Below are 23,405 nucleotides of genomic sequence, written 5' to 3'. Positions count from 1 at the left end.
GTAAACACACACACACACACACACACACACACACCATATGAATGCAAAATCAGAGATTTCTACACTCTTACCTTTGGGTATTCTCTGCCTGTTCCCCCACTAATCTGGTGGTTGTTGGCCTAGGAGGTCGATGCATCCAACACCACCAGACATCTATAATTGTGGGGACCAGAATGGCTATAACGTCAGCCTTCCTCAATCCCAGCTCCTTTATTGGGTCATGGTCTATCCAGACCCTATGGGGTTCCTTTTACAAACTCACCAAGATCTTTAAAAAGGCATCATATGCTGGGCACTGGTGGCTCACGCCTGTCATCCTAGTTACTCAGGAAGGTGAAATCTGGCTTCCAATCCAGCTTAGGCAGGAAAGTGTGTGAGACTCTTATCCTCGAAGAACCATCAGAAAACAAGAAGTGTCCTTGTAGCTCAAGTGGTAGAGTGCAAGCCTTGAGAAAAAGAGCTCAGGGACAACGCATATGGACAACAACAACAAGGAGAGGCATTGCATGTTGGCTTTGGGCCAACTATAGGAAATTTCAAGTTTGCCAACATAAAGCAGTACCTCCTTTAGTCCCGTGCTCCTCTATCTTGTGCACCCCCTGGACTTGGCCGTGCTTCGGGTCAGGATGTCTCTGGCTTCGCCGGAAGGCTGTAAGGAGGAAGATCCCAGACCAATTGCCCTGGCTCCTTCCTCCCTGCTCACACTGCTGCTTCTGCTCTTTGCCATAGACCTTCTTCTTGAAATCCATCCATGAGATCATTGACACCAACACAGTGGTGAGTGGTGGGTCCAGCCTAACTCGGGGAAGTCAGAGGTGGAAGTCAGCCAGGGACTAGGAGATTCTACTATGGGTGTGGGCTGAGGCCAGGGCTGACATTTATTTCATTCTGATCCTTGCAGGGGTAGGGAAACAGTATAGACACAACATTGAGTCAGGTAAAACTGGAATCTCTAGGACCACTTGTGTGGGGGAGTCTGTGGGACTCAGGGGACCACTGTTCTTGGTACTCCTCTCTCAGACGTCCCTCTCCCTCTCTCATCCCTCAATAGTAAATGAGAAACTTTAAATAAGGGTGTCAAAGAGGGGGCAGGGAAGCATTTTCGTGTGAACCAGACTTGTGTTTCATATTCATCCTAGCCCCTAATTCCTATTTATCTGAGGATTGGCCATATGGGTTTGGGGGCGAATGATCATCCTAGCTGAGAATGTGGCTCAGTGATAGAGTGGTCGCCTAGCAAGCCTGAAGCCTTGGGTTCGATTCCATAAAGAAAAAGCGGGAAGGGGAGGTGGGGCTCAACTTGTAGATCTCCAGTCTTGATCAAATAGAACTCAAGGACAGTGGCCAGGCCCTCAGTTCAAGCCCCATAAATGGAAGAACAAATCATTGTGGAGGCTTTATTTTCCCTTTGGAAACAATTTATTCTTCGTGAAAAGCATAACATGGGCCTCTTCCCTGGCCACCAATGGGCCATTAGATGTCCCTGGAATTTGGGCCTCCTCCCAGCAGCCTCTGTTCTACTCAGCCTGCAGTTTACCCTTCCTATCACCAGGCAAATGGAGGCCTAGAGAAGCCCACCTGGCCACCTAGTTCTGGTGGCTGCTGAGGATTTTGGGACTCAGTATGTCACATAGGAAGTCATCATCCCCTTCTGTCTACAGAAAAAAGGGACAGAGCACTGCAAGCCTGAGCGCACCAGCTGTGGGCAGTTCTGGATGTGGGGATCTGCAGCAGGACATACTCTGTGAGGGAGTCCTGTACGGGGCAGGGAACCCTGACCTCTCCTCTTGCAGTTTCCACACTATCCTGAAGTTGCAATTCTTTAATACTTTTCTGCACTTCCCAAATTTTGCCCATCCAGGAGCCTTAGGCCTCTGAAACAGCTGCACAGTTGGGGAGCTCAGCCTGTGTCTGCATCTGGAACCTCGTGTAGGAGGGACAGCAGCTCCTGCAGCTATCTACTCTTCATCTTCTCCAGGGACAGCCGGCACATGCACTTGGCTTTCTCCTGACACAGCTGATCCAGAATGAACAACTGTCCTTTACAAGCCAGGAGGGATTCCTGGGTGGTGCAGATATGTGCTGACAGCTGGTTGCATCGATGGTGGAGCTCATCTGCAGGACTCTGGAAGTCCACCTCATCAGGCAGGTTGTGGATGAAGCAGATTTTCTTCTCAGATGCCACATGTCCCACTTCCCATTCTCTCACAAGTTGTGGTGGCAGCTCACGGGGCCGAGGACCTGTGGTTCCAGCTCTATTCGGCACTGAGCTGTCCAGGGTAGGGGGAATGTGAGCAGTAGTCCGGCAGAAGTTTCCCCCTGTGGATCTCAGCCTCCGAGAGTGCTAAGAGAGCCACGTCCCTCTCAGTTTGGGGAACATCTCCATCTTCTGCCATAGAGAGTCGAGGAGAGTCGAGGAGAGTCGCTTCCTCAGCTTTTGCTTCTCCAGGGTTCACAGATTCCCCTTCCCCAGGGAAAGTCAGGAAGCTCAGCTGGGCCTGCAGGTGCTCCTCCTGTGGACTGGTCACTTCCAGGAACTTGAAACTGTCCTGCCACTTTGGGGGCACCACCTAGTCCCGCCATTTGGTCAGACCCTGCAAATGTTTCAGCTGCTCCAACAGCTGAGTCTGCTTCTGCAGGTGCTACTGCAAGACCTACTACTTGGAGCACAACTGCTCATTGGAAGTGATGTGCTGTTACACAGGTGGCTCTGAACTCCTGCAGCTGGCCAGGGACTGCTCCTGTTGCTCCTGCAGCTCCCGAGCCGTTTGGCTCTCTCTCTCTCTTTCTCAGCCACCTCTTTCCCTTCCTCTATCTTCTCCTCTGAGCAGTCTAGCTGTTCCTGCAGATGTTTCTTCACCTGCTGCTCTGAGTCCATGATGCTGGTGAGATCCTCCTTCTCACTGCTCACCCTGTGGAGAGCATCCTGCAGCAAGGCCAGCTGTTCCTCCAGCTGTGGGTTGCACACACATGCACATCGTGGGGTCTCAGGTATCTCCTGCCTATCATTGGTTTTCTCCTCTAGTCTTCCCAGTTGCTCCCTCTGCTCCGCATTCTGGAGATGGAGCCTCTGGTTTTCTTGGACCTAGATGTGAAATTGTTCCTACAGGTTTTTCAACCCTATCTGCATGCGGTAGGCCTAGGCCTGCAGTTGGTGCTCCTCCTGAGATGGACGCTTAGGGTTCCATGGTTCTGCCAGGTTCGTTCTCAGTTCCCCCAGCTATTCTCTAGGTGCAGCACCTACCTTGATCCTCACTCCTTCTGATCTATCAGTTGGTTTACCTGCTCGGTCAGCCACCAGGCTCCCTCCTTCTGCACGGACCTCTCAATGCTCAGGTTCTGCGAGAAGGTTTCTGTCTCCAGATTCGCTGCGGTCACCATGCAGCTCAGGTTGTCCTGTAATCTCTTTAGTACATCATGCATCTGCAGCACTTGTTGGAACTTGCAGATTCTGTTTTTCCTGTTGCTCCTCTAGGTCCAGAGTGCTTCCAGCTTCTCCTAAAACTTTGTGTTCACTTGCTCCAGGCCATAGAAGCTTCTGGTCTTCTCCTTGAGCTGAAGTGTTACAATATTCAGCTGTTTGAACAACATTTCAGTCTCCTTCTGTAAGTAGTAACCACAGAAGCGACCATCTCCAGCTCCCCCATGTGCTGCTCTATGGCCTATAGGCAGCTGGTGAGAACTCCGTGCTCCATTTGTCTGTCATCGGCCGTAAGCTGCATGTGGACTGCTGCCGATTGTAAATTACTTTCTGCTGAAACCAACCTCTGTATGGGTAGCTTGTGGATGTCTAGCTCTGTTTTCAGTGCTTTCTGCACTTGGGCTACCTTCTCCTTCTCTTTTTCTTGTCAATCATGCAGGTCGGTTTTTTCCTGCTTCAGTGGTTGGATCTTGTCACAGAGCACCAGGTTTCTTCTTTTGCTGCAGTACAGGGCAGGCACCACATGTCTGTAGCACCTCTGCAGATTCTTGGTGGTATCGGGACCCTTTTCACAATGGACCCTGGTTGCTGTGACTGTGTCCAAAGGCAGGGTAGTCCTGTGGTAGGCATCACCTTTGGCCAGACCCTCCGTTGAATCACCCTCTCCAGTGGTGTTTGTCTTTGGGATCCTTGCCTTTTTTGTATTCTTTGTTTTCTTGAATGTTGAAGGTCTGACGAGAGGATTCTTCTGCTGGTGTTCTGGCAGTAGTTTGTTGCCCACAGCTCTGTCTCAGAGTCTTGTTGGAGACATCTGAGCGCTGGGATGGGAAAGATGGGCTGGCCACATTCCCAGGCTCTGGGAAATCCTCTATTCTCCCATTCATTGGCTTGGTCATCAATTTCCTATTGAACTCCAAATTCGCCTTGAGTCTCTTGCTTACCACTCAGTTACCTCTACCTTCCTCAACTGCTGATAGTGGTTTCAACCAACAGATGCCGGATGGCAGCACAGATTGATGTGTATGTCTGTTTATTGCCAGTCCTGGACATTGAACTCAGGATCTAGGCACAGTTCATGAGCTGCTTTTGCTCAAAGCTGACCTTTACTACTGAAGGCACATGGCTCTACTTCTGGCTTTGTTGACAATGAAGTTGGACAGAGGTTTCAAGTACATTCCAGCCTAGGGTGACTTTGGCCTTGTAAGTATCATGGAGGACTGCTGAGAGCCAATAGTGCCTGCTTAATCATTGGTCTTGCTGATGTTCTTGGACAGACTGGTGAGTTACCTATCTTCGTGGTTAAGTGGTGGGAGCTGGAGCCCACAATTCAAATCCTGGTCCTGCCACCTCCAAATGGCAGGAGATCCTAAGAAACTCATTTTTATCCATATGAATACCCGTGGAATGTGATGTATGTCATGATTGAATGGGCAGTTCTTGAATGATTCTAGGATAAAATTATATACAATTATATTCTAGGATACTGATTGATTTTAATCAATACTTTATGAAGAGTTTAAAAATTGCATTCATTAAAAGGAGAAATAATGAAATACCTAAGAATTGGTTGTCACATAGCATAGAGATGCCATTTTTTTCTGCCAGGACTGGGCTTGCAAATGGTAGTCTGTGTAACTCTGTTGCACTGTGTAGCAAGGGGAAGCTTGCTTTCTTGAAGTCAAGAAATTCAAGTCTGTTCCTTAGTCCTGAAATCGATCCCCACCCCCTAGAAAACCTCCTATTTGTGTACATTTTAAATATATGATTTATATTTACATACATACATTGATTCGATATTGCATTCAGTGTAGTTATTCATTTTACCTTTTATTTTGTTCATGTAGTAACCATTTATTTTATTGACTATTATGGCACATAGAATATTGATTACATTGATTACATAGGATATAGATCTGCATATGTATTCCACTTCATACCTGACATGTAGGACTTTCACAGAAAAGGAAAACATGTGTCACCATCTGCTTCTTACTCCACAATTCATTGTTTGGGAGTGCTGAATCTGAACTCATGGCCTATAGGGCCAAATTCATGAATGATAGCATGTCAACATACCATCCTGGGGCAAATTGAGCTGAGAGGCATTTCCCAGCATGTGAGATTGAGCCCCTGGGGTTGACAAAATAAGAACAGATTGGCATGCACATGGTAGTATGCTTATATATATATATATATATATATATATATATATATATATATAATGGATAGACATCTCTGGCACATTTTATATATATATATATATATATATATATATATATATATATATATATATATATATATATATATATATATATATATGTCTTCCCCAGTACCCTGCCAGCCTTCAGGACTACAAGGTGAAGTACCTTTTGGAGCTGTGTCATTCAGACCCAAATGGTCATGGTACAAAATGTTAAAACTTCATCCCACCACTTCTTCTCTGTGCGTTCCCACCCCCAAGGCCTGGAGGTCTAGGATCCCAGGATCGCCTGTGGTTCCAGTGGTTGTACCCCAGACTAGGGTGATGGAAGCTGAGGAAGAGTTGCCGTACATGAGTTCAAGACCTGTCTTCGCAAAACAACAACAACAACAACAACAACAAAATTATCTCCCTGGCTTGCAATTGGTGCTGTTTTTTCTGCCAGGGTTTGGATTTGAACTCAGGGTCTGGGTAACTTTGCAACACTGTGGACAAAGGGGAAGCTCACCGTGCTTGAAGACAAGAAAGTCAGGCCTAGTCCCTAGGCTTGAATTCAAGCCCCAGCCCTGGGAAACATACTATTAATGTACATTGTAATGATAGACTTTGTACTTACAGATGTTCAGTACATATCCTGTTTGTTGTGGTTATTTATTGTATTTCTATTTTATTCATTTATTTACCATTTACTTTATTCACTGTGGTAGCACTCATTCCATTTATTATTTTGATGACATCCTATCACATAGTATCTAGATTTGTAGATGTGTTCTCCATCATGTCTGACACCCAGAATGCTCAGAGCAAAGGAAAACAGGTGTCACACTCGGCTTCTTACTCCACAATCCAATTGATAGCAATGCTGGGATCTGAACTCAGGGCCTAGCAGACCCAATTCATGAATGGGTGTGACAAAATGGCAACCTCTAGCCCAGGAAACTGCCAGGCAGTTCCCAGACCCTGACATCGAGCCACAGGGGTGGACAAAATAGCCATACATGGATAGGCAGGTGGTAGCATACCAATAAATATATATTTGTATAGAGTGCCAGAGACATCTGCCTAGGATTCAGTGACATCAACTACATTCCTACCAACTCTTAGGTAGTTACTATGTGCCATTGAAGGAATTGGATTCTTTTCATGGTTAATAAATTATTCAATAAGATCAGTCAGCATCCTAGGATCATTGTGTCTAATTTTAGACTAGACCGATCCATGGAGAAACTTCTCAATCATGAGTTTGCTCACATTCCATCTGTATTCTGATGCATAGGAATGAGTCTTTTGGTAAATCCCCCGATTGGTTGGTGTCAGGACCAGCACTTGAACTCAGGGCCAACATAGCTGCAAGGGCCTATGGCTTCCCTGATAGCCCACTAGCCTTTGCCAATGCAAGGTGAAGTACCCTTTGTAGGCATGTTATTCAGACCCAGGATAATCACCATGGAAAGGAAACCATTGTTAAAAATCCATCCCATGGCTTTTTCCCTCTGTGTGTGTGAGTGTCTCTGTGTGTGTGTGTGTGTGTGTGTGTGTGTGTGTGTGTGTGTGTGTGTGTGTGTGTGTGTGTGTGTTTTCCTGCAAGACTTCAGGGCCTAGGATCCCAAGATTGGCTATGGTACCATGGCAGCCCACCACCCTGAGGTGATTGAAGCTGAGGCCAGTGTAGTCCTAAATTCATTATTTAAACATAGGATCTATATTGACATACATGTGCAGACAGCATCTTGCATTCGTTGCATTTCTTCTCCTTAATTTGTGTCTAATTCATGGAGGTATTGTGTATTTTACTGAGTATGGTGACAGTTGTAACTGTGGTGACATATATGACAACCTGTTCCCATGGTTATAGGGTTGCCTATGCATTCATTCTCCATCCTAGCTAAGACCCAGGACTTTCACAAAGAGGAAAACAGGTGCAACGACTGGCTTCTGACATCAGGATGAATCTTTTGTCAGTGCTGGGATTTGAACTCAGGTCTGGGTAACTCTGTTGCACTGTGGGGGAAGGGAAGGCACACCATCATTAAAGACTAGAATGTCAGGCCTGGTCCAGGGCCTGATTTGAAGCCCCAGCACTGGACAAAATAAGAAGCCCAGCTCTTTTAAACATAGGATCTCTATGTACATACAGGTGTGGTATGCATCTTGCATTCAGTGTAGTCATTCTTTTTATTTTTGTGTCTTTTTCAAGGATATATTGTGTATTTTATTGAGCATAGAATGACCTATAAAACTGCTGACATTGATGACAACCTATTCCCACAGGTCTAGAGTTGCCTATGCTTTCTTGATTCTTGCTGTGACCCAGCACTTGCACAGTACAGGGAAACAGGTGCAAGGATTGGCTTCTCACATCAGGATAAACCTTTTGGTAGTGCTGGGATTTGAACTTGGGGTCTAGGAAGCCCAATAGCCGAATAGGTCCACATTAGCCCATCAGCTTGTGAGCCACTAAGGAGCTAGGCCATAGCCAGGACCTGAGACCGAGCCCCAGAGTGGGGATGGGGCACAATATTCATCCATTCATAAGCTGAAGTCAGTATGCTAATTAACTATTTGGATAGAGTAGGAGATGTAGTGAGCTGTGTTCGTATCCTATCTATCATTTGAGTACCGATTCTTGGATCTTTCCCAATGCCTCCAATTCCTGAATGTGATTCTTATTGTCACACTTCATGAACTCTTAATTAAAAATAATTGTTGTGCCATACATCTTTCCTGTCATTTCCTATGAAAATCATACATGAACTAAACTCTTCCCCAGGCCTGACTTCAAGCACCTCATAATGTTTATAGACATGTTAAATATATGATTTATACTTACATCAATATATTCAGTCTAAATCTTGTTTTTGGGGTGATACATTATATTTTATCATTTATTTAGCATTTATTTTATGGACCGTGAGTGCACCTATAACATTTATTACATTTATTCCCATCTATTCCATAGCATGTCGCTTTGCAGACATATTATGTACTTGTACAGAAAAGGAAAACAGGTATCACCCTTGACGTCTTACACCAGGAAGAAAATTTTGGTAATGATGGGACCTGATATGAAGGCCTGAGAGGCCCAATTCATGAATGGGTGAGTGTCAGCACCGCAGCCTCTAGCCCATTCAGATGCCAAGTGGATCTCACGACCTGGGAGCAAGCCCCAGGTTTGGCCAAAATTACAGTAACTTTCTATGATGATGGTGGTGTAAAAATACATATAAATTTATTTGTTTATTTATTTATGTATGTATTTATTTATTTATTTTGGGGTTCCGTCGTGGGGTCTGAACTCTGGGCCTGGGCGCTGTTCCTTAGCTCTTCAGCTCAAGGCTAGCACTCTACCACTTGAGCCACAGTGCCACTTCCGGCTTTTTTATTTTGCTTATGTGGTACTGAAGAATTGAACCCAGGGCCTCAGGCATGCAAAGCCAGCACTCTACCACTGAACCACTTTCCCAGCCCAAATACAAATTTAGATATTTAGGTACTGCCAGAGGTGTCTATCTAGCATTCAATGACATATATTACCTTCCTATTGATTCTCATGTATTTAATGAGGACTCCATTTAATCAATAGTATACTTTTAATGCATAATAAACTATGAATTAAATTCAATCCCTGTCCAGTGATTATTGGGTCTAATTTTATGCAGGACTGATTGACGGACTACTCTTCCAACCATGACATTAATCACATTCCTCTGGTGTTCCTATGGACAAACAATAGTTTCTTAGGCACTTCAGCAGCTTGTAAGTGTCATGACTGGGATTCGAACTCAGGGCCTAGTGTCCACATTGGCCTATGGCTTCACTGATAGTGCCAGCCTTCAGAAATGCCAGGTGACCTAGAGGTTGCAGCCATGTCATTCACATCCAGGATGGTCAACGTGCAAGGAAGGAAAACAGTAACTGTTGACTGTCTGTGGTTTGTGGCTTTTTTTCGATGTTTTCATTTTGTTTTCCTGTGAGCCACTGAGGCCTAGGACCCCAGGATGTGCTGTGAGTCCAGAGGCTGCACCATCCCAGCCTAGGGTGATGCAAACTGAGGCAGATTTGCCGCAACCTAAGTTCAATCCCTGTGCTTGGCAAAAATTAATTAATTAATTAACAACACTACTGGAGCTCCCTGTCATGTATTTTGTGCCATTTTGTTGTCTACCAGGCCAGGGATGTCACCTTGGGATCTGGTTAACTCTGATGCACTTGGGGCAGGGGATGGGAGAAAAGGGAAGCTCTCCTCCCTTGAATACAAGGAATTGAGGCCTGTTCCCTAAGCCTGAATTCAAGCCCCAGCCTTGGAGAACATAACATTTATATACATTTTTATTAAATCATTTATACTTACATCCATTAATTCAGTCTATATCTTATTTGTTGGCATGATTCATCATATTTTATTGTATATTTATTTGTTTACCATTTATTTTATGGACTGTGAGTGCACCTATAACATTTATTACATTTATTCAAATATATTCCATAGCATGTAGCTTTGCAGACATATTGTAAACATCATACCTGACACCCAGCACTTGCAGAGGAAAGGAAAGCAGGTATCACATTTGCAATCTTACTCCAGGAAGACATTTGTAGCAATTCTGGGACCTGAACTGAGGGCCTGCAGGCCCAATCCACGAATGGGTGAGTGTCAGCACGGCAACCTCTAGCATATTCAGGTGCCAGGTGTCTCCCAGGACCTAGGATGGAGACACAGGTTTGGCCAAAATAGCCATACCTTTCTATGCAGACGGTGGTATACAAATAAATATATATTTAGATATTTGGATACTGCCAGTGATGTCTATCTAGTATTCAATGACGTATACTACCTTCCTAGGGATTCTCAGGTATTTAGTGAGGACTCCATTTAATCAATAGTATTCTTTTAGGGGATTGGAAGGTAGCTCATTGGTAGAGTGCTTATCTTGCATGCAAGAGTCCCGGATTCAACTCCTCAGCAACACATGGTCAAAAAATGCAGAGAATGGCAGTGTCTCAAATGGCACCACCCTAACCCTGAGCTGAAAAACTGAGGGACAACGCCCAGGCCCAGAGTTCAGCCCCCACTAGTGACAACACACACACACACACACACACACACACACACACAAACACACACACACAATGTATCCTTTTAATGCATAATAAACTATAAATTAAAATCAATCCACATCTTGTGAATACTGGATTTAATTTTTGCTAGACTAATTGACAAACTACTCATACAACCATGATATTGACCATATTCCTCTGGTGTTCCAATGGACAGGCAATAGTTTCTTAGGCTCTCCAGTCCTTTGTAAATGTCATGACCGGAATTCAAACTCAGGGTCTACGTGCACAGAAGCCTATGGCTTCGCTGATAACCAGCTGACGGCAATGCCATGTGACGTACAGGTTGCAGTTGTGTCATTTGGACCCGGGAAGGTCACCATGCAAGGAAGGAAAACCGAGAAACCACTAACTATTTGCAATTCATGGCTATTTTTCCTTGCCATTTTCACTTTTTTTTTCCTGTCGGCCCCTGGAGCCTAGGATCCCAGGATGGGCTGTGGGTCCAGAGGCTGCACCAACCCAGGCTAGGGTGATGGAAGCTGAGGCAGAGTTGCCACGACCTAACTTCAAGCTCTGTGCTTGGCTAAATAAATGAATTATATATATATATATATATATATATATATATATATGTTAAATAATAAAAAACTAAAATAAATAGAAAATAAAATAAAATAAATTTTAAAAATTTAAAAATATTAAAAATACTAATGGGGCTCCCAGGCTTGGAATGCGTGCTCATTTTTTTTTCTGCCATTCCTGGGATTTGAATTTGGAGTCTAGGAAACTCAAATGCACTGTGGGCAATGGGGAAACTCACCCTCTTTGAATACAAGCAATTAAGGCCTGTTCCCTAGGCCTGAATTCAATCCACAGCCCTGTAAATTAATTTTCATCCACATTTGACATTATTAATATCTACATACTTATGTTTACTGCATATTGCTTTTTGTATTATTTAGTCATTATATTTATTGACTATTATTACACTTATAACACATATTAAATTTACTACATTTTATGAAAATTATACAGATTTGCATATGTATTATATCTTACTTCAGACCTAGGACATTCACAGAAATACTATAGTAGATGATCCCATACTTAGAAAAACAGAAAGAATACACCAACCAAAGTCTAATTTATCCCTAGGCACCACAGTGGCTCACATCTGTAAGCTACTCAGGAGGCTGAGAACTGGAAGATGAAATTTCAAAGACAATGAATGAAGAAAAGCCTGAGAGATATCATCTCCAATTAACTGGCAAATGCCAGGCTACAGGCATAGCTGAAGTGGTAGAAAATCAGCTATGAACAATGAAGCCAAGAACGAGCAAGCTGACTTCAAATGTGAGGAGAGGAGGTAGGGGGTCCAAAGGGAAAGAAATCCTTCAAAAACAGAGAACAAAACGCCAATACACAAATCCCACATAATTTAAGGTACCAACCAAACTGAAAAAAATGAAGCTTGTGCAGTTGAATAACTTTTCATGAGCACATAAACTCTTAGGTGCATTTCTAAGCTACTTTTTAAAAAATATATATGTATATATATTAATAATGCATGTATATATATATATATATATATATATAAATTAAATAAGAAACCAGCCAATGAATAAATACTTCTGAATTAGTGCCTTAACCATGGCATTATAAATTATTTATACTAAAAGTGTATTCCAAGTTTCTTTATCACAATCAATCTTTAAGAAATTTATTCATGTGCCTGGCACCGGTGACTCATGCCTATAATCCTAGCTACTCAGGAAGCTGTGATCTGAGGTTGGTGGTTCAAAGTCAGTCCAGGCAGGAAAGTCCGAGAGACTCTTTTTTTTTTTTTAATTTAATTTAATTTTATTTGTGAACATACTGTACAGAGGAGTTACAGTTACATGGGCAGGATAATGCGTACATTTCTTACCAAGCATTGCAGCCTCCTCCTTTGTTTACCCTTCACATCCCTTCCCAGCCTCCCCCCTCCCCCCCTAATCCCAATCCTTCTCCTTACCCCCCTTCCCCCCCCCTTTCCCCCCACCCCCCCCCCGCACCAACGTTGTAAAGCTCGTTTTGGACATGACAACTTGTACTTCTCATTGTTGCAACAGGTCCACCTGTATCCTTAAACAACTGGTTTTTCCCCATCATCTCCACAAGTTATACTGACATCAAATATAGTGAAAGCAGAGGTTATACTGTGGGGGAGGGACATACAAAGCAACAAAGAGATAATCTTATAAATGTGTTAGAAACACATGCATGAAAGAAAAAAACATTAAAATACACATCTAAGGGTTCATTTTCCTGACATCACATTATCTGACCTTTTCCGCTTGACTCATACATATACTAGATATTACAAATAAGGGAAACCATGCCGAGAGACTCTTATCTCCAATCAACCACTAGAAAACCGAGGTGGCACTGTGGATCAAGTAGTAGATCACTCGCCTTGAGCTGAAGAGAACAGGGATAACCCCTGAGTTCAAGCCCCAGGACCAAAAAATAAATTAAAAAAGAAGTTTTTTCATGCATATCATAAAATTCTAACATTCTGAGCTTTAGGAAACTTTTCTGCCAGGGTCTTATGCTCTTTAGGTAAGTACTCCACGACTGAGATACATCACAGTCCCATTGTTTTTGTTTTTCATTTTACAATCCAGTTTCTTCCCAAAATGCTAAGAAATACCTACTGTCCTCACAGAAGTGAGGTTTTATTCAGAAACCCAACCTTTGGTGCTATGAGTACTCCCCTAGTGTATTTCGTGGTAGGCACTGAGGAAAACTTATATGACACAAATGCAGAGAGTTTGTAATTGTAGAAATAACTGTAAATAGAAATAAATTCACCTTAAATATGTATTTTAATGTTTTTTTTCTTTCATGCATGTGTTTCTAACGCATTTATAAGATTATTTCTTTGTTGCTTTGTATGTCCCTCCCCCACAGTGTAACCCCCGCTTTCACTATATTTGATGTCAGTATAACTTGTGGAGGAGATGGGGACAAACAAGTCGTTTAAGGATTCAGGTGGATCTGTTGCAACAATGAGAAGTACAAAATGTCATGTCAAAAAAGAGCTTTACAATGTCGGTGTGTGGGGGAGGGGAAGGATTGGGTGGGGGGAAGGGGGGAGGCTGGGAAGGGAGGTGAAGGGTAAACAAAGGAGGAGGCTGCAATGCTTGGTAAGAAATGGATGCATTATCCTGCCCATGTAATTGTAACCCCTCTGTACAGTATGCTCTCAAATAAAATAAAATAAAATTAAAAAAAAAAAAGAAATAAATTCAACTGTCCCTACATTCTAGGGAGAAATGATGTCCTTATTTTCATTCTCACTCTTCAGGTCAAAATAGAAATACCAATGTGCTATGCTGAAATGTAAAAGTTTAAACCCCTTTTTTGAAAAATTCTCATGTTATAAAATCAGTATGTATCAAATAAAGACGAAGTGAACTTAAAAAAATATTAAAAATGCTAATGAAGCTCCCTGGCTTGGAAGGTGTGGCATTTTTTTTGTTTGCAAGTCCTGGAATTTGAACCCGGGGTATGGGTAACTCTGTTACACTGTGGGGAAAGGGGAAGCTCACCATGCTTGAAGACCAGTAAGTCAGGCCTGTTCCCTAGGCCTGAATTCAAGCCCCAGAGCTGGAAAACGTACTCCTTATATACATTTTAAAGATAGGATTAAACTTCCATACAGATGTTCAGTCTATATTTATGTGTGGTGTGGTTATTCATTGTACTTTTTTATATTTTTCATTAATTTACCATTTATTTTATTGTCTGTGATGAATCCTAACTATGTATTATATTTTTTACATCCTATCAGATACCATCTAGATTTGTAGATGTGTTCTCCATTTTGCCTGACACCCAGGACTCTTCCAGAAAAGGAAAACAGGGTCACACTTGGCTTCATACTCCAAGATTAAATATTTAGCTGTGCTAGGATCTGAACTCAGGACCTAGCAGGTACAATTCATGAATGGGTGAGTGTGAGCACAACAGCCTCTAGCCAATGAAGCTGTGAGGTGGTTCCCAAGTGCTGAGATTGTGACCCAGGATTACCCAAAACAGCAATACAAGGATAGGCAGACAGTATTATAGAAATAAAGATATGTTGGTTAAAAGCACCATAGCCGCCTATGTACGATTGAATGACATACACTACATTCTTACCAATTCTTAGGTATTTATTATACCATAATTTATTATACCATATTTATTATACCATAGTATTCTTTTCATTCTTAATAAAGCATGAAATTAAGATCAATTATTGTCCTAGGATTATTGCATACAATTTTAGGCTCGACCAATGCAGAAACTTCTCTTTCAATTGGTATTCCTATGCATAGGAATGAGTGTCTTGTGATATTCTGCCATTGGTAGTTTTCAGGACCTTGATTTGAATGCAGGGCCTATGCTGACAGATTGGCCTATGGCTTCCCTGCTAGCCCGCCAGACTTTAACAATGGCAGATCAGGACCACTTTGCACCCCTGGCACCCAGGATGGTCACCATTCAAAGAAAAAAAATATTAACCCCCATCCTTCTGCAGCTTGCCACTTTTTGTGCTAGCTCACTTTTTTTTTCTTTCTGCAAACGCTCTGGGACTAGGATTCCAGGATTGGGTATGGATCCCGAGGCTGCACCCAGCCTAGGGTGATCGAAGCTGAGGCAGAGTTGCCACGAAATGAGCTCAAGCCCCATGATTCGCCAAGAAAAAAGACAAAAGACAAAAATTAATTGATTATTTAACTAGATTTAAAAATAATAGAGCTCCCTGGTTTTGAATTTCTGCCAGTTTTCTTTCCTAGACTGGGATTTGAACTCAGGAACTTGTAGCAATGTGAGGGAAAGTGCAGATTTGCTACTACTTGAGTTCAAACCCCGGGCTAAGACAAAACTAAAAAATTAAGATACTGAGCTTGGCAGGGGGAGTAATTGTGGAGATGGGAGATAAGGGATGATAGGGGAAAACAAAGGAGGAAGCAACAATGCTCAATAGGAAATATACTCATGACCTTGCTCATGTAACTGTGACCACTCTGTACAACATTTTTACAATAAAAAACATACAAAAAAAGAAACAATGTAGTATTCTGAGAAGCACTTTTGGGTTAAGGGAAGGATGTCTGAATATATATACAAAATTCTACACTGCTTTTTATTTAATGTTCAGTATGGAACTGAATAAACTGCTTCCATTAAAAAATTAAGTCACTGTCTTGGAACTGGGGCCAGTATTTTTACCATGGGCAGGATTTGATTCACCGCCCAGGTAACTCTATTATACCATGGGTGAAGGAAAAATTAACTGTCATTGAGGAAAATAAATTCAGGCTAGAGTTCCCATGGCCTGAATGAAGGCCCTGCAATGGAAAAGATTTTTCTGTACATAAGTAATATATGATATATACTTACATATGTACGTTTATTACATGTTATGATTCTCAATATTGATTTTTTATTTTTTTATTTTTTATTTGATTCATTCTTTTAATGTATATTTTATTTATATAATCATTCCCATTTACATTTTGCACATCTATTATAAAATTATACACAATAATTTAGGACAATGACTCATTTATCATTAAAACTTTTTGTGTTGAAACATGATACATAATGAAATGGAGACATTTCTCACAGTCTTCTCACATTTAGAGTCTCTCCCAAGAATGAGCTTTGTTTTATTTATCTTTGGACACCTTCCTATAGAGATGTCTTTAGATGATTTATACAGAGAAGCCTTTTTTAAAATTTTTATGTATATTTAATTGTGAAAATACTGTACAGAGTAGTTACAATTACATGGCAAGATAATGAGTACATTTCTAATCAAGCATTGTAGCCTCCTCCTTTGTTTCCCCTTCCCATCCATTCCCAGCTTCCCCCCACCCCACCCCCCACCTAATCGCATGCCCACAAAAATTGTAAAGTTCGTTTTCGACATGAAAACTTGTACTTCTTATTGCTGCAACGGGTCCACCTGTATCTTTATTTAAACAACTTGTTTTTCCCCTTCCCCTCCACAAATTATACCGACATCAAATACAGTGAAAGCAGGGGTTATACTTTGGGGATTGACATACGAAGCAAAAACAAAAAAATCTTATAAATGCGTTAGAAACAAAAGCATGAAAGAAAAAAATTAAATACATATCTTAGGTTCATTTTCCTTACATCACCTTATCTGACCCTTTCTGCTTGACTCGTACATATTTTAGATATTGCAAATAAGGGAAACCATGGGACCTATGTTTCTTTGTGCCTGGCTTACTACACTTAATATAATTTTTTCCAAGCCTTTCCATTTCCTAACAAATGTGGCAATGTCATTCCTTCCGATGGAGGAATAGAATTCCATTGTGTATATACACCACATTTTCTTGATACATTCATCTACTGAGGGGCATCTGGGTTGCTTCCATATCATAGCTATAGTAAAGAATACTCCAATAAACATAGTTATGCTGGTAGCTTTAGTGTGGTCTTGTTTGTAAACATTTGGGTAAATGCCCAAATGTGGGATTGCTGGGTCATAGGGGAGCTCTATGTGGAGTCTTTTGAAGACCCTCCATACTACTTTCCAAAGTGGTTGAACAAGTTTGCAGTACCACCAACAAAGAAGTAAGGTTCCCTTCTGTCCACATCCCCTCCAGCATCTGTTGTTGTTAGGGTTCTTGACTTTGCCATTCTAACTGTGGTGAGGTGGTATCTTGATGTTGTTTTGATTTGCATTTCTTTATTGCTAGGGTGGTTGAGCATTTCTTCATGTGTTTATTGGCCATCCTTCTTTCTTCTTCAGAGAAGTTTCTCTTTAAGTCTTTAGCCCAATTATTTATTGGGCAGTTGATTCTTTGGGGATTTTTTGTTGGGGGATTTAATTTTTTGAGTTCCAAGTATATTTTAGATATGAGAACCTTGTCCATTGTATGGCTAGTGCAGATCTTCTCCCAATCCATAGGCTTTCTATTGATCTTGCTAGCTATGTCCTTTGCCATGCTGAAATTCTACAACTTCATGGAATACCATTTGTCCAACTTTTCTTTGATTTGTTGTGTTTCCGGGTCTCTATTAAGTAAATTTCGGCCTGTGCCAAGGAGACCTAGAGTTTCTCCTATTCCATCCCGTAATGTTTTCAGATTGTCTGCTTTGACTTCGAGGTCTTTGATCCATTTGTAGTTGATTCTGTTTCAGTGTGATATATAAGGGTCTAGCTTTCGTTTTCTACAAGTAGTTAATCAATTTAGCCAGCACCATTTCCTGAAGAGGCTGTCTTTCTTCCATTCTATTTTTTTAGCTCCCTTATCGAAGATTAGATGGCTATAGGTCTGTAGGTTCATTTCTGGGTTTTCAATTCTATTCCATTGGTCCTGAGGTCTGTTCTTGTGCCAGTTTTGATTACTGTTTTGATTACTATGTCTTTATAGTAGAGTTTGAAATTTGGTATTGAATTCCTTCAACAGTGTTCTTTCCGTCCAGGAGCGTTTTTGATATTCGGGGTCTTTTATTGTTCCATATGAATTTTTGGATTGCCTCTTCTATTTCCTTGAAGAATGAGGTTGGAATTTTGATAAGTATCACATTGAATTTGGAGATAACCTTGGGAAGTATTGTTAATCTTTCCAATCCAGGAGCATGGGAGTTTTTTCCATTTTCTAAGATCTGTTTAGATTTCCTTACTCAAGTTTTTAAAGTTTTCATCATAGAGGTCCTTCACTTCTTTGGTTAAGTTAATTCCTAGGTATTTTATTTTTTGTGGCGCTAGTAGAAAAGGAGTTGTTTTCCTAATTTCAGCCACACTTTTCTCATTGTTGGCATACAGAAAAGCCATTGATTTTGAGGGGTTAATTTTATACCCTGCTACTTTGCCAAAGTTTTGAATCAGCTTGAGTAATTTGGGAGTGGAGTCTATGGGATTCTTTACATACAAGAACAGGTCATCTGTAAGATGGAAAGTTTTATTACTTCTTTCCCTATTTGGATCCTTTTTATGTTTGCATCTTGTCTTACTACTGCTATAGCTAGCCATTCTAATACTAGGTTGAAGAGAAGTGGAGAGAGTGGACATCCTTGTCTTGTTCCTGCGTTAATAAGAAATGGCTTTAGTTTTTCACCATTAATTATAATGCTGGCGGTAGGTTTGTCATATACCGCCATTATTGTATTTAGGAATGTTCCAAGGATTCCTAATTTTTCCAAAACCTTCATCACAAAGGGGAGATGGATCTTGTCAAATGCTTTTTCTGCATCTATTGAGAAAACCATGTGATTCTTATCCTTGCTCCTGTTAATGTGATGAATATTAATTGATTTGCGTATATTGAACCAGCTTTGCATCCCTGAAATGAATCCTGTTTGATCATAGTGTATGATTTCTTGGATGAATTGTTGAAGTCGATTGGCCAATATTTTGTTGAGAAATTTTGGATCAATCTTCTTCAAAGTAATGGGTCTATAGTTCTCCCTGCCTGGTATTGGGATGAGTGTTATGATGGCTTCATAAAATGTGTTCGGTAGTGAATTTTCTCTTTCAATTTCATTGAAGATTTGGAGGAGTATTGTTGTGAGCTCTGCTTTGAAGGCCTTGTAGAATTCCGCTGTAAAACCATCTTGTCCTTGACTTTTCTTAGATGGGAGTTCTCTTATTGCTGTTTCTATTTCAATGCTTGATATAGGCCTGTTAAGATGGTTTAGTTCATCTTGGTTTAGTTTTGGCATGTCAATATTTGATAGGAAAAGGTCCATTTCTGCCAAGTTCTCAAACTTATTAGCATAAAGTTTTGAGAAGTATTCCCTTAAAATGTTCTGAATCTTCATTGTTTCTGAGGTGATGTTTCCCTTCTCATCTCTGATTTTATTTATTTGGGTGTATTCTCTTCTTTTTATGATAAGATTTGCTAAGGGTCTGTCAATTTTTCGAAGAACCAACTCTCTGTTTTGTTGATTCTTTCTATACTTTTTTTGGATTCTAATTCATTTAATTCTGATTTAATTTTAATTATTTCTTTCCATCTACTGGATTGGGGTTTATGTTGCTGCTCTTTCTCCAGGAGGTTCAGGTGTCTCATTAAATTGTTGGTTTCAGATCTCTCCAATTTGTTGATGTAGGAACTCAGAGCTATAAACTTGCCTCTGAATACTGCCTTTGCTGTGTCCCAGAGGAGCTGGTAATTTGTGTGCTCATTTTTGTTGAATAGCATGAACATATGAGTTTCATTTATAATCTCTTCCATGACTCACTCGTGATTCAGTAGTGTGTCGTTCAGCCTCCATCTGTTCCCGGACTTTCTTTGGAGGCTTTAGGTGTTGAGTTCTTATTTTATTCCCTTGTAATCTGAGAGAATGCAAGGTATAATTTCAATGTTTCTGAATTTAGACAAGTTTGCTTTGTGGCCTAAAATGTGGTGTATTTCAGAAAATGTTCCATGTGCTGCTGAGAAAAACGTGTATTCTGATGTTGCTGGGTGAAATGTTCGGTAGATGTCTGTTAAATCTAGTTGATCTATGCCGTTGTTTAAATCTGCGGTTTCTCTGTTGAGTTTTTGCCGAGTTGATCTATCTAGTGGGGAGAGTGGTGTGTTAAAATCCCCAACAATTAATGTCTTTGGATCTATGTGGGATTTGAGGGAAAGTAGTGTTTCTTGGATATATTTGGGTGCTCCATTGTTTGGTGAATAGATATTTAGAATTGTAATATCTTCCTGAAGGAGAGATCCCTTAATTACTATGTAGTAACCATCTTTATCTCTTCTCACAAATTTTAATTTGAAGCATATTTTATCTGATATTAAAATTGCAACTCCCGCCAGTTTATAGGGGCTGTTTGCTTTTTAGATTTTGTTCCAGCCTTTAACATGGTAATTATGTTTGTTTTTACAGGCAAGATGTGACTCCTAAAGGCAGCAGATAAAAGGATCTTGCTTTTTAATCCAACTAGACAGTCTATGTCGCTTAATTGGAGAAATAAGTCCGTTAATGTTGAGAGATAAGACTGAGAGGTATTTGGGAGTTCTGCCATGTTATCCACCTACTTGGAGGCTGCGAAAACTGGGTTCTTCCTATGGTTCTTGGATTCTCAGTTTGGGTGCAGTTTCTTGGCCTTTATTGTGATCTTGTTGGTTTTCTATGTGTAGGACATCTTTAAGAATCTTTTGTAAGGCTAGTTTGGTGGAGATGTATTGTTTCAATTTTTCATTGCTATGGAAGGTTTTTATTTGGCCTTCAGTTATGAAGGAGAGTTTAGCTGGGTACAGTATTCTTGGTTGATAGTTGTTTGTTTTTAGGGCAGGGCATACATCACTCCAGGCTCTTCTTGCTTTGATTGTCTCTGCTGAGAAATCTGAGGTGATTCTAATTGGTTTCCCATTATAGAACATTAATCTTTTCTCTTTGAGAGCTTTAAGGATCTTTTCCTTGGTCTGAATTGATCCTGTGTGGATTATAATGTGATGGTTGGATGTCCTATTCTGGTCTGGTCTAATTGGAGTTCTAAAGCTTCTTGTATCCGAATAGGCCTATCTTTTTGCACGTTTGGGAAGTTCTCTGCTAGGATCCTGTTAAACAAATTTCCTAGACCATTAACTTATGTTTCTTGGATGCTGCTCTACACCCCTTATCCTTAGATTAGACCTTCTGATGGTGTCTTCCATGTTTTGGATAGATCTATCATATTTCTTGGACTTGTCTTAGATGGTTGTACGTTCTTTCTCTATAATATCTAGGCTATCTTCATTCCACGAGACTCGTTCTTCTGCATGGTCTAAACTGCTGTCAAGACTTTCTACTTTGTATTTTATTTCTCTTCCTTCTAATTTGTCAGCTTTGATGGCTTCAAATTCTTTGTTGAAGCTTTGCTTTAGATCTTGTATGAACTTCTTTACATACTTAATTTGGTGTTCATTCTTTATTCTCAGATCACTTAGTTGATTGGTTATGGTTTCCTTGGACTCCCATTCCTTCTGTTGGGCTCCATTCAGCATTCCCTTTGTGGTCTCCCTGACTTCCTTCAGCTCTTTTTTAATGGATTCCATGAATGCCTTTAGTGATCTTTGTGTATTCTCATCCTGCTCTCTCAATTCCTGTATTACTCTTTGCTTAGCCTCCTCATGTTTATGCCATCCCTGTAGTTCTCTTTGAGTGTTCTCAGCCTGCTCACGCCATTCCTGCCTTTCTCTTTGAGTACTCTCAAGCTGCTTACGCAAATCCTGAATCAATTTTTGAATAGCTTCCTCACACTCATGATATTCCTCTAAAAGCATTGGATTGCCTCCTCTCTCTCCCTATCACGCTCATAGAGAGTCCTTTGTAGGTTTTCAATCTTTTCCTGCATTGACCTTTTTTTTTGCGTCCATTGACCTTTTGTTTGCCTCCTCTCTTTCCTTATCATGCTCATACATAGTCCTTTGTGTGTTTGCCAGCAGTGTTTTTTGAGCTATTTGGGAAGTCTCTTCTGGGTTATTCATTATCTGTTCTGTCCCCTGATTATCATGATTGGGAGTTGAGATACCCAGTCTTGCCATTTTTCTTATGTTTTTCCAGCTTACTCTACCCATGTGGGATGAAAATCACACCAGTTTTGTTCTAGAACACTAACTTAAGACAAGCATCAATCAAAGTCTGTATTTGCACAGTCAATAGTCTGCAGATACAATCTAGTTCAACAGATACATCTATTCAATATCAAACAACTATATATTAATGGGCTACGAAACACAAAGAAAACTTTGATAAACCAGAAATGATTAGGTTTAGAGAGAGATGTGGGTAAAAAATAGGAATAGTGTTATGTGGGAAGGCACAGGGAGAGTTAACTAAGTCCTAATCTCAAAGCAGGAAATAGGTTGGATAGGATGAAAGTAGGGAGAGAGAAAAAAAAGAAGAAAGAGCAAGGGAAAAAAAGAGACCAGAAAAAATAGAAAAGTAAAAATTAAAAATATTATGCTGAAAAAAACTAAATATTCAGAGAACAATGTTTATATAATGAGAGAAGGAGAGGGATATAAAGATGTGAAAAACTTAAAATAAAAATTCTTATAATATGATATATATATAAAGAGGTAGTACTGCTATTAAGGAATTTAAGTCTAAGAGGTTTTGAATTGAGTAATAAATTTATTAACTGTGTACACAGTAGGGGATAAGGTCTAATAATCAACCACGAGTTTATCTGAGGATGTGCAGAACAACAATTAAGTCAGATAAAGAAGAACGAAAGAGAAGAAAAGGTGAAAAGGATAAGAAAGGAAGAAAAAAAGATCAGTAGTTCAGTAGAGCTAAAAAAACCCAAAAACAATTTTTAAAAAAGAAAAAAAAGAAAACAAAATGCACATACACATATACCCCTATAATAAAAATTATAAGAGGAAAAAAAAGTTACTAGAAAACAATTTTTTTCAAAAAAGGTACAAATTAAAAATAAAAAAAGTTTTAGAAAAAAATTTTTATAAAAGGTACAAAAAAAAGAAAAAATGTTGTTTGATATTTTTGGGGAGGGTTGGGAAAAATCCTGTATCTCCCTATGTCCATAACCAGCCTCTTGTTGGAGTCTCGGATCTGCTTGTGGTGTTTGATTTTCCTGTGGCTTGGTTGGTTTCTTATGTCAGTTTGTTTGAACAGGAAGAAAAATGCTCTGCTTTACCCAGGATTTAGTGATCCTTCTCCCAGGTTAGTTCAATGGGAGGGAGATCTGCTTTTAGTATCACAAAA

The sequence above is a fragment of the Dipodomys spectabilis genome, unplaced genomic scaffold (genome assembly GCF_019054845.1).
Source record: "Dipodomys spectabilis isolate Male_0828 unplaced genomic scaffold, ASM1905484v1 ptg000121l, whole genome shotgun sequence".
In the NCBI taxonomy this organism is placed as follows: domain Eukaryota; kingdom Metazoa; phylum Chordata; class Mammalia; order Rodentia; family Heteromyidae; genus Dipodomys; species Dipodomys spectabilis.
The sequence above is the reverse complement of the archived record's forward strand: the minus strand, read 5'-3'. Positions refer to the sequence as shown.